Source organism: Neomonachus schauinslandi, chromosome X (genome assembly GCF_002201575.2).
Source record: "Neomonachus schauinslandi chromosome X, ASM220157v2, whole genome shotgun sequence".
NCBI classification, from domain to species: domain Eukaryota; kingdom Metazoa; phylum Chordata; class Mammalia; order Carnivora; family Phocidae; genus Neomonachus; species Neomonachus schauinslandi.
Window position 1 is genome coordinate 59,642,826 of NC_058419.1, and position 12,405 is coordinate 59,655,230.

A 12,405-nucleotide genomic window follows, 5' to 3' on the forward strand; every position below is an offset into this window, starting at 1 on the left:
CCCTCACTTTCAATCTGGGGGTGTCTTTGGTTCTAAAATGAGTCTCTTGCAGACAGCATAACGATGGGTCTTGTTTTTTAATCCAGTCTGATAGCCTGTGTCTTTTGATTGGGGCATTGAGCCCATTTACATTCAGGGTAACTATTGAAAGATAGGAATTTAGTGCCATTGTATTGCCTGTAAGGTGACTGTTACCGTATATTGTCTGTGTTCCTTTCTGGTCTATGTTGCTTTTAGGCTCTCTCTTTGCTTAGAGGACCCCTTTCAAGATTTCCTGTAGGGCTGGTTTTGTGTTTGCAAATTCCTTTAGTTTTTGTTTGTCCTGGAAGCTTTTTATCTCTCCTTCAATTTTCAGTGACAGCCTAGCTGGATATAGTATTCTTGGCCTCATATTTTTCTCATTTAGTGCTCTGAATATATCTTGCCAGTCCCTTCTGGCCTGCCAGGTCTCTGTGGATAGGTCTGTTGCCAGTCTAATGTTTCTACCCTTGTAGGTTATATATCTCTTCTCCCGAGCTGCCTTCAGGATTTTCTCTTTGTCTATGAGACTCGTAAGTTTTACTATTACAGGTCGGGATGTTGACCTATTTTTATTGATTTTGAGCGGGGTTCTCTGTGCTTCCTGGATTTTGATGCCTGTTTCCTTCCCCAAATTAGGGAAGTTCTCTGCTATAATTTGCTCCATTATACCTTCTGCCCCTCTCTCTCTTTCTTCTTCTTCTGGGATCCCAATTATTCTAATGTTGTTTCGTCTTATGGTATCGCTTATCTCTCGAATTTTGCCCTCGTGATCCAGTAGTTCTTTATCTCTCTTTTTCTCAGCTTCTTTATTTTCCATCATTTCATCTTCTATGTTACTGATTCTCTCTTCTGCCTCATTTATTCTAGCAGTTAGCACCCCCATTTTTGATTGCACCTCATTAATAGCCTTTTTGATTTCTACTTGGTTGGATTTTAGTTCTTTTGCTTCTCCAGAAAGGGTTTCTCTAATAACTTCCATATTTTTTTCAAGCCCAGCTAGGATCTTTAAAGTGATGATTCTGAACTCTAGATCTGACATCGTACTAATGTCCGTATTGAGTAGGTCCCTGGCAGTCGGTACTACCTCTTGTTCTTTTTGTTGAGGTGATTTTTTCCGTCTTGTCATTTTGTGCAGAGGAGAATAGATTAATGAGAGAACAAAATGCTAGCAGAGTAACAATGTCCCCAGGAAATATACTCTAAACAAATCAGAAAAGACCTGAAGCAGTGGAAAAAGAAATGGAAAGAGAGAAAAAAGAAAAAGATAAAGATAAAAACAAACAAAAACAAACAAAACAAAACAACAACAACAAAAAAAAACCAGAATGTGATCAAATATGATCAGGCTGGTATATAGACCAGTGCCACACACTAGATTTGGGGTGTATTTTGGTCTTTTAGAAGAAAGTGCCTCCCAAAATTTTAAAGAAAGAAAAACTTATATATGTACAACAATAAGGGTTGCTATGATGAAGGGATGGAATATGACTGTAAGGATGGAAATTATAAAAAATTTTATAAAAGGAATTGATAAGAAGTTGTTTGAAAAAAGAAGAGGATTTTAAAAAAGAAAAAAAAAAGGAGAGAATGTGATCAGGCAGGGGAATAGAAAACACCATATAGTAGAGATTTAGGGTATATTTTAATCTGTTAGAAGAAACTATCTCAAAATTTTAAAGAGAGAACAACTTATATATATATGCCAAAAATATGGGTAACTACTATGAAGGGATAGAATATGACTCTAAAAATGAAAAATAAAAATTTTTTTTTAAAAAAAAGGATTGATAAGATGTTGGTTGAAAAAGGGAAAAAGAAAAATTAAAAAAAAAAAGACAGTTAAAAAAAATTAACTTTGAAAGACTACAGAATCATGGTAAAAAAGCCATGAATTCTATGTGCAGTATTCCCCTCGCGCTGGAGTTCTGCGGTTCTCATTGATTGGTAAACTTGGTCTTGGCTGGCTGTTCTTGCTGATCTTCTGGGGAGGGGCCTGTTGCCGTGGTTTTCAAATGTCTCTGCCGGAGGCGGAATTGCCCCGCCCTTGCCCCCTCCCGCCTAAGTAATCTGTTCGGGTTTGCTCTCCGGGGCTTTTGTTCCCTGCGAGCTTTCCGTACAGCTTTGGAGGCGGAGAGTGAAAATGGCGGCCTCCCAATATCTACCCTGGAGGAGCCGAGACCTCGGGGCCCCGCTCCTCAGTGAGCCCCCAGAGAAAAGCCGTCAGTCACTCCCGTCTCCCTGGTCTCCGGCCGCACTCCGTGCTCACCCGGCCTGTGACCGCGCGTTTCTATCTCTGGCACCTGACCCCGGGTGGAGTCTCCAAACCCAGCAGATCCCTGCGGTGCACTCCCGTGCGGCTCCTCCCGGGGGAGGAAGGTGAGTCTCTCCGGATCTGCCACTTGTTGGGTCCCTGTTGGAGGACCAGTGGCCCGACTGTGCCGCGGATCACGATTTATGGCAACCCCAAGCTGAGAGCCCGCGCCTGGGCTCCGCCTCTGCAGCCGGCTTCCCTGCTCTGTTACCTGGGAGCTCTGCCACACTCAGGCACCCCTGGTCTTTCTGTGACCCCGAGGGTCCTGAGACCACACCGTCCCAGAGGGTTCCACCCCCCGCTTAGCCACCGGAGTGACGTCCCTCAGCGGAGCAGACTTTTAAAAGTTCTGATTGTGTGCTCCGTGGTTCTATCACTTGCCAGAAGCGGCCGACGGAGGCCCCTCCCCCGCCATCTATCCTCCCGAATATCGCCTCGGATTCACTTCTCCTCACGTCCTATCTTCCAGAAAGTAGTCGCTTTTCTGATGAGAGAGTTGTTGCTCTTCTTTTCTTCGATCTCCTGTTGAGTTTGTAGGTGTTCAGAATGGTTTGATCCCTATCCATCTGAATTCCTGAGAGGAGACTAAATCCAGGTCTCCTACTCCTCTGCCATCTTGCTCCACCCCCCCGATACAAAATAATTCTTAAACTTTCCCCTTCCTAACTCCCTACTCTCTGGCCCCCAAATTTATGTTATTTCTATTTCTATGTCTTTCTGTACTGGACTTCAAAGACAAAAAGAGACTAGACCTTTTTTCCTTTATGTATACTGTAACAAGACATCAATGACTTCAAATAAAGCTCCTACTAATGCCTTCCGCCATCATTCAAGGGGGATCTTTTATTTCAGATACAGCCTAGGGTATACCATTCTGCTTCTTTCCTCTCTAACAGGTTTAAATTTTCACACACTGTCAGATATCTGGAGTACAGGATATCTTTATTGTTGTATGGATGATCTCTAAGTGAAAGGGTGAAAGGGATATAATAATAATTTTTTTTAAAGATTGTATTTATTTATTTGTCAGAGAGAGAAAGAGAGAGAGCATGCATACAAGCAGGGGGAGGGGTAGAGGGAGAGAGAGAAGCAGACTCCCTGATGAGCAAGGAGCTTGATGCAGGACTTGATCCCAGGACCCTGCGATCATGACCTGAGCAGAAGGCAGATGCTCAACGACCTGAGACACTCAGGTGCCCCAATAATTATTTTTAATTAGAAATCCCAGCCTAGCTTTTGAGCTCTACTTGGTATACCTTCACAAGTTTCTCATCTACCCTACTACTTACCTTCTAATCTGTGGATCTTGAGAAAATAAGACTCAGGATATTTTAGGAGAGTGGTCAAAGAGAAAACTATTTGTATTGGCTCACAGAAGGTTATAAAATTCTGCTTATCCATTAAAATTACTAATTTAGTAGTAATTAAGCCTGAAAGTGCCAAGAAGAGACACTTGGGAAAAATTTGACAAGAACAAAACACAGAATACAGCATAGGGAAGAGAGAAGAGGAGAAAGAGGGAGACAGAGAGAGACAGAAAGAGAGAGAGACAGTAGAAGTCCCATTTTCCTGTTTAGCAAGTCTGAGTAGAATTTTCCATCATTTGCAAATATTGGATACTCGATTAATACACAAGTTAAGGATTTTCTTTCAGAATTCTTAAATTATGCAGTGATAACCCCTACCTTTTGCTGAGTTGGGAATTTGAACTTTTTCATTGTTTATCCTTTAATCTTTAATTATTTTACTATACTGCAATTTTTACCTTTATCACTCCTATTTTCTTTCTGGTAAGCAAACTTCCCTCCACAAATTATTGTAGAACACTACTGACAAAGGAATTTTTGTTTTTCTGGCTACTCAGTGATTACTTTAATCTCTTGGTGTCAAGATTGCTAATACTTTCTCTAATGTCCTATATTAATCAATATGTCCTTTTTTCTATGGATTTTATTCTCCAGGACTTCGCCTGATACGTTTATCTTAGCAAATGTACATAATGATTCTGAGCAGGTTCAACCCAAATATATTAAATGAGACAGGTGCAGGTATAGAAATAGAGAGCTGAGTTTAGCACCCTATTGCCCAATATGCCTGTGGTATTTACAATACAATTTTTCCTTGCTTTCTATACTCTTCCTATTTTCTTACTTTCCTATATTTGAACATGTCATATTATTTCTTTTTATGTTTATGGCTGGACAACTTGCCTCATATGTGGCCAATCCTTTTCTCATAGTTCATTATTTGTATTCTATCCTGAATTTCCAAAGTGACATTTTCTTGGTCTCTCTGTTCTTGACAGTTACAACATCTCTGTAAACTGCAAGATTATAATTTCTCCTTTACACAAGCCCCTCAATGCTTAGTTCTGAATGCCAAAGCTACCTATGATTCATACTACCAAAAATAAGTGGCTTAGTAAATCACAAATGACCTGGCTTCCATATTCCTCTAAGGTGCTTCTGGGAAGTATTTTTTTTTCTGGGAAATTTTAAAGTCTCAATTTAGCTTTAAAAGTGACAATAGTCCCAATATAATTTGACTATGATTTAATAATAATTGAGATCTGTTCTTCTTTTATTCCCTGTCTGACCAAGTAAATGGTTCAGCTGATTTTTTTTTCACTTATATTTGGTTATTTCACTATTGTACGTAGTTTGTGGGCAATAACAAAATAGTACATATTTCCTGTTGTGACATCACAATGATCATTCTAATAAGCTTGTTTTGCCCTAAACATGCGATTTCTTTTTTTGTTGTTGTTATTTTGATTCCAATAGAGTTTATGTACAGTGTAATATTAGTTAGGTTCAGGTGTAAAATATAGTGATTCAACAATTCCATACATCACCCAGCTCATCACAACAATTGCACTCCTTAGTCCCCATCACATATTTCACCAATCCCCCTAACCATCACCCTTCAGCTAACCATCAGTTTGGTCTCTATCGTGAAGAGTCTGTTCCTGGTTTCTCTCTCTCCCTCTCTCTCTCTCATTCTCTGTCCAGTTTTCCCAATACCATTTTTTGAAGAGACTTTTTTCCATTGGATATTCTTTCCTGCTTTGTAGCAGATTAGTTGACCATAGAGTTGTGGGTCCATTTCTGGGTTCTCTATTCACCCATGTGTCTGTTTTTATGCCAGTACCATACTGTCCTGATAATTACAGCTTTGTAATACAGATTGAGATCTGGGATTATGATGTGTCCCACTTTGCTTTTCTCTTTTAACATTACTTTAGCTGTTTGGATTCTTTTCTGGTTTCATACAAATTTAAGGATTGTTTGTTCTAGTTCTGTGAAAAATTGCTGGTGTTTTAGTGTATTGCATTGAATGTGTAGATTGCTTTGGGTAATATAGACATTTTAACAATATTTGTTGTTCCAATCCATGAGCATGGAAACTTTTTCCATTTCTTTGTGTACTCATCTATTTCTTTCATAAATATTCTGTTCTTTTCGGAGTACAGATCTTTTACCTCTTTGGTTAGGTTTATTCATAGATATCCTATGGTTTTTGGTGCAATTGTAAGTGAGATCAATGCCTTGATTTATCTTTCTGCTGCTTCATTATTGGTGTATAGAAATGCAACACATTTCTTTTTTTTTTTTTTAAGATTTTATTTATTTATTTGACAGAGAGAGAGACAGCTAGAGAGGGAACACAAGCAGGGGGAGTGGGAGAGGGAGAAGCAGGCTTCCCGCCGAGCAGGGAGCCTGATGCGGGGCTCGATCCCAGGACCCTGGAATCATGACCCAAGCCGAAGGCAGGCGCTTAACGACTGAGCCACCCAGGCGCCCCAAAATGCAACACATTTCTGTCCATTGATTTTATATCCTGTGACTTTGCTGAATTCATGAATCAGATGTAGCAATTTTTTGATGGAGTATTTTGGGTTTTCTATATAGAGTATCATATCATCCATGAAGGGTGAAATTTTGACATCTTCCTTTCCATTTTAGATGCTTTTTATTTACTTTTGTTGTTTGATTGCTGAGGCTAGGACTTCCAGTATTATGTTGAGCAGCATTGGTGAGAGTGGACATCCCTGTCCTGTTCCTGAACTTAGGGCAACAGCTCTGTTTTTCCCCTTGACGATATTAGCTGTGGGTCTTTCATATATGGCCTTATGATGTTGAGGTATGTTCCTTCTATCCCTAATTTCATAAAGTTTTTTATTAATATAGGATGCTGTATTTTGTCAAATGATTTTTCTGCATCTATTGAGAGAAACATATGATTCTTACCCTTTCTTTCATCAGTGTGATTTATCACATTGATTGTTTTGTGGATATTGAACCACCCCTGCAGCCCAGGAATAAATCCCACTGGATCATGGTGAATAATCCTTTTAATGTACTGTTGAATTGGATTACCTGGTACCTTGTTGAGAATTTTTGCATCCATCTTCATTGGGGATATTGGTCTGTAATTTTCCTTTTTAGAGGGGCCTTTGTCTGGTTTTGGAATCAAGGTAATGTGGGTCTGGTCTCATAGAATGAGTTTGGAACCGTTTCTTCCATTCATATTTTTTGGAACAGCTTCAGACATGTAGGTATTCATTCTTTAAATGTTTGTAGAATTCCCCTGGGATGCTATCTGGTCCTGGACTCTTGTTTGTTGGGAAATTTTTGATTACTGATTCAATTTCTTTGCTGGTTAGGGGTCTGTTCAAATTTTCTATTTCTTCCTGTTTCAATTTGGTAGTTTATATGTTTCTAGGAATGCATCCATTTCTTCCAGATTGCCCAATTTGTTGGCATGAAATTGTTCATAATATTCTCTCATATTGGTTTGTATTTCTGTGTTGTTTTTTGAGATCTTTCTTTTTTCATTCATGGTTTTATTTATTTGAGTTTCTTTTTTTCTTTTCTTTTAAGTCTGCCTAGAATTTTATCAATTTTGTTAATTCTTTCAAAGAACCAGCTCTTCATTTCATTGATCTTTTTTTTTAAATTTCTATATCATTTATTTCTGCTCTGATCTTATTTCCCCTCTTCTGCTTATTTTTTTTAAGGCTTTATTTGCTGTTCTTTTTCTAGGTCCTTTAGTTGTAATTTTAGGCTGTATATTTGAGACTATACTTACTTCTTGACAAAGGCCTGTATTGCTATATACTTCCCTCTTAAGACTACCTTTATTCCATCCCAAAGGTATTGGACTGTCATGTTTTCATTTTCATTTGCTTCTGTGTAGTGTTTTTTTTTTTTATTCCTTCTTTTATTTCCTGGTTAACCCATTCATTTTTTTAGTAGGGTGTTCTTTAACCTTCATGTATTTGCAATCTTTTGAAAACTTTTTTCTTGTGGTTGACTTCAAGTTTCATAGCATGTAATCTGAAAATATTCATGGTAGGGTCTCAATCATTTTATACTGGTTGAGACCTGATTTGTGACCCAGTATGTGATCTATTCTGGAGAATGTTTCATGTGCAATTGAAAAGGATGTGTATTCTGATGCTTTAGGATGAAATGTTCTGAATATATCTTTTAAGTCCACCTGGTCCAGTGTTTCATCTAAAGCCGTTGTTTCCTTGTTGATCTGCTCAGATGATCTGTCCATTTCTGTGGGTGGGGTGTTAATGTCCCCTATATTATTGTAATATTATCAATTAATTTTTTGTTTGTTATTAATTGATTTACATATTTGGATGCTCCCAAGTTGGAGACATAAATATTTACAATTGTTAGATTTTTCTTTCTTTCTTTCTTTCTTTTTTTTTTTTTGTTGTTGTTGGCTAGACCCTTTTATTATGATATAGTGCCTTTCTTCATGTCTTATTACAGTCTTTGGTTTAAAATCTAGTTTCTTTGATGTAAGTGTGCCTACACCAGCCTTCTTTTGATGTCCATTAGCATGATAAATCATTTTCCACTCCCTCACTTTCAATCTGGAGTTATCTTGGGTCTTGGGGTCTGAAATGAATCTATTTTAAGGAGCATATCAATGTGTCCTTTTTTAAAAAATCTATTCTGAAACCCAATGTCTTTTGATTAGAGCATTTAGTCCATTTACATTCAGAGTAATTTTTTTTAAAGATTTTATTTATTTATTTGAGAGAGAGTGAGAGACAGAGAGCACGAGAGGGAAGAGGGTCAGAGGGAGAAGCAGATCCCCCACTGAGCAGGGAGCCCGATGTGGGACTAGATTGTGGGACTCCAGGATCATGACCTGAGCCGAAGGCAGTCGCTTAACCAACTGAGCCACCCAGGCGCCCCAGAGTAATTATTGATAGATATGAATTTAGTGCCGTTGTATTACCTGTAAAGTTGCTGTTCCCATAGATTTTCTCTGTTCTTTTCTAGTCTTCGTTGCTTTCAGCCTCTCTTTTTTGCTCAAAGTGTCCACTTTAATGTTTCCTGCTGAGCTGGTTTAGCGTTCATGAACTCTTTTAGTTTTTGCTTGTCTTGGAAACTCTTTATTTCTCCTATTTTGAATGACAGCCTTGCTGGATAAAATATTCTTGGCTGCATATTTTTCCCATTCAGCACATTGAATGTATTATGTCACTGCCTTCTGGCTTGTTGTGTTTATGTGGACACATCTGCTGCTAACCTTATGTGTCTACCCTTGTAGGCTAAGGATCTTTTGTCCCTACCTGCTTTTAGAATTCTCTTTATCTTTGTATTTTGTAAGTTTCACTATGATATGTGGTTATGTTGACCTGTTTTTTTAAAATTTAATTTTTTTCTATTTTTTATTTTGAGGGCAGTTCTCTGTGACTCTTGGATTTGAATGCCTGTTTCTTTCCTCTGATTGGGGAAGTTCTCAGCTATAATTTGTTCAAATAAACCTCCTGTCCCTTTTTCCTATTCTTCTTCTGGACTCTTATGAAATGGATAGTATTGCACTTTATTGAATCACTGAGTTTCCTAAGTCTACATTTATGATCTAATAATTTTCTTTCCCTCTTCTTTTCAGCTTCATTATTTTCCATAATTTTATCTTCTATATCACCTATTCATTCTTCTGCTTCTTCCTTCCTCATTGTGATTACATCCAGTCAATTTTGCATCTCATTTATAGCATTTTTTTAAATTTCAGCCTGACTAGTTTTTAGATCTCTTATTTCTGTAGCCAAGGTTTCTCTGTTTTCTTCTATGTTTCTTTCAAGCCCAGCTAGTATTCTTATGACTGCTGTTCTAAATTATTGTTCAGATATATTGCTTATATCTGTTTTGAGCAAATTCTTGTCTATGATTTCTTCTTGATCTTTCTTCTGCTTACTAAGCTCTGCAAAAAGTGCCCCCCCCAGCACTGTAGTTTTGTCTCTCCCAATTCACATCTCTGAACCCTGTATCTGCCATGTTCTCTCCCTCAGTTGCGCAGATTGTTTTCTTAATCCTCAGAGCAATTTCCTAGTTGTTCAAAATGATTTGATGTTGATCTAGCTGTGTTCAAGGGATGAAGCAAGCCCAGAGTCCCCCTACTACTCCACCATCTTAACTCACTCAGTACTGTTTTGATTGCTACAGTTTTGTAATATAACTTGAAGTCCAGAAATGTGGCATGCCTCCAGCTTGCTTTGCTTTTCCTTTTAAAAAATTCTTAAGCCATTTGAGGTCTTTTGTGGTTCCATATAAATTCTAGGATTGTTTGTTCTTGTTCTGTGAAAAATGCTTTGGTATTTTGATAAGGATTGCATTAAATGTGTAGATTGCTTTGGGTAGTATAAATACTTTAACAATAATTGTCTTCTGATCCATGAGCATGGAATCCTTTTTATGCATATTTGTTTATTTTTTAATTAAAAAATAACTATTTCTTTATGCCATCTTTAATTTCTTTTGTCAATGTGTTACATTTTTCAAAGTACAAATTTTTCACCACTTTGATTAGGTTTATTCTTAGGTATTTTATTATTTGAGGGCAATTGTAAATGGGATTTTTTTCTTAGTTTTTTTTTTTTCTGCTTCTTCATTATTAGTGTATAGAGATTTGCAACAGATTTTTGCACATTGATTTTGTATCCAGCAACTTTACTGAAATATTTTTATCAGTTCTAACATTTTTTTTTTCAGAATCTATTGGGTTTTCTATATAGAGCATCATGTCACCAGCAAATGGAAAAAGTTTTCCTTCTTCCTTAGTTATTTGGATGCCTTTTAATGATTTTTGTTCTCTGATTGCTGTGGCTGAGACCTATAATACTATATGGAATAACAGTGAGAGTCATCCTTGTCTTTATCCTTATCTTAGGGGGAAAGTTTTCAGTTTTTCTCCATTGAGTATGATATTCATTATAGGTTTTTCATATATGACTTTTATTATGTTGAGGTATGTTCCCTCTAAACCTACTTTGTCAAGGAATTTTATCATTAGCAGATGTTGTATTTTGTCTAATGCTTTTTCTGCTTCCATTGTAGTGATCATATGGTTTTTATATTTTCTCTTATTCATATGATGTATTCTGTTAATTGATTTTCAAATATTCAAACACCTTGGCATCCTGGGACTAAATCCCACTTGATCATGATGATTTTATTTTTCATGTATTGTTGGATTTAGTTTGCTAGTATTTTGTTGAAGGATTTTTGCATCTATGTTCATCAGAGATGTTGGCCTGTAATTCTCCTTTATTGTGGTATATTTATTGGGTTTTGGTAGCAGGGTAATAGTGGCCTCATAGAATGAATTTTAAATTTTTCCTTCCATTTACATTTGTTTGGAATAGTTTAAGAATAGGTATTAATTTTTCTTTAAATGTTTAGTAGCATTTGCCTGTAGGTCATCTGGCCCTGGACTTTTGTTTATTGGGTGTTTTTTTTATTACTAATTCAATTTCCTTGCTGATTGTCGGTCTGTTCAAGTCTTGAATTTCTTCCTGTTTCAGTTTGGTAGTTTATATGCTTCTAGGAATTTATCCATTTCTTTCAGGTTATCTATTTTATTGGCATAGAGTTTTTCATAATATTATCTTATAATTGTATTTCTGTTTTGTTGTTCTTGTTGTCATTATTTCTACTCTACCTTTTGTGATTTAGTGACAACTAAACCAGTCCTACAAGAAATATTAAAGGGCACTCTGAGTGTAAAAGAGGGACCAAATGTGATGAAGACAAGAAAGGAACAGGGAACAGGTGTCTGGGCTGCTCAGTCAGTTAAGTGTCTGACTTGATTTTGGCTCAGGCTCAAGTCATGATCTCAGGGTCATGAGATGGAGCCCTGCATTTGGGTTCTGTGCTCAGCAGGAAGTCTGCTTCTCTTCCTCTTGCCCTCCCTCTGCCCTTCCATCCACTTTCTCTCTAAAATAAATGAATGAATGAATGAATGAATGAATGAATGAATAAATCTTTTTAAAAAAAGGAACGGGACATCTCCAGATACTATGACAATACAAGTTATAAAACGGCAACACATACGTATTTATCAAAAAATGACTTTAATATAAATGGACTAAGCCTTATAATCAAAAGATATAGGGTTGCAGAATGGTTTAAAAAAAAGAAGACCCATGTATACGCTTCCTACAAGGGACCCATTTTAGCCGTAAAGACACCTGCAGATTGAAAATGTGGGGCTAGAGAAACATTTGTCATGCAGATGGATGTCAAAACGAAACTGGAGTAAGAATACTTACATTGAAAAAAAAAAAGAATACTTACATTGGACAACCTAGACTTCAAAACAAATCCTTAAAAAGAGACAAAAAATGACATTATATAATCATAAAGGTGAAAATCCAACAAAAACATATAACGATTGTAAATAATAATGCACCATACATGGGCACATGCAAATACATATATACTTTGTAACAAACAAAAGGAACTAATGGATCATAACACAGTAATACTAGGTGATTTTAACACCTCACATCAATGAACAGATCATCTAAACAAAATAAATAAGGAAACAATGGCTTTGAATGACACACTGGACCAGATTGACTTAACAGATATACTCAGAACATTTCATCCTAAAACAGCAGAATACACATTCTTTTTAAGTTCACAAAGAACATTCTCCAGAATAGATCACATATCAAGTCACAAAAGATGCCTCAACAAATATGAAAACACTGAAATTATACCATGCAACTTTTCTGACCACAACTCTGAAACTAGAAG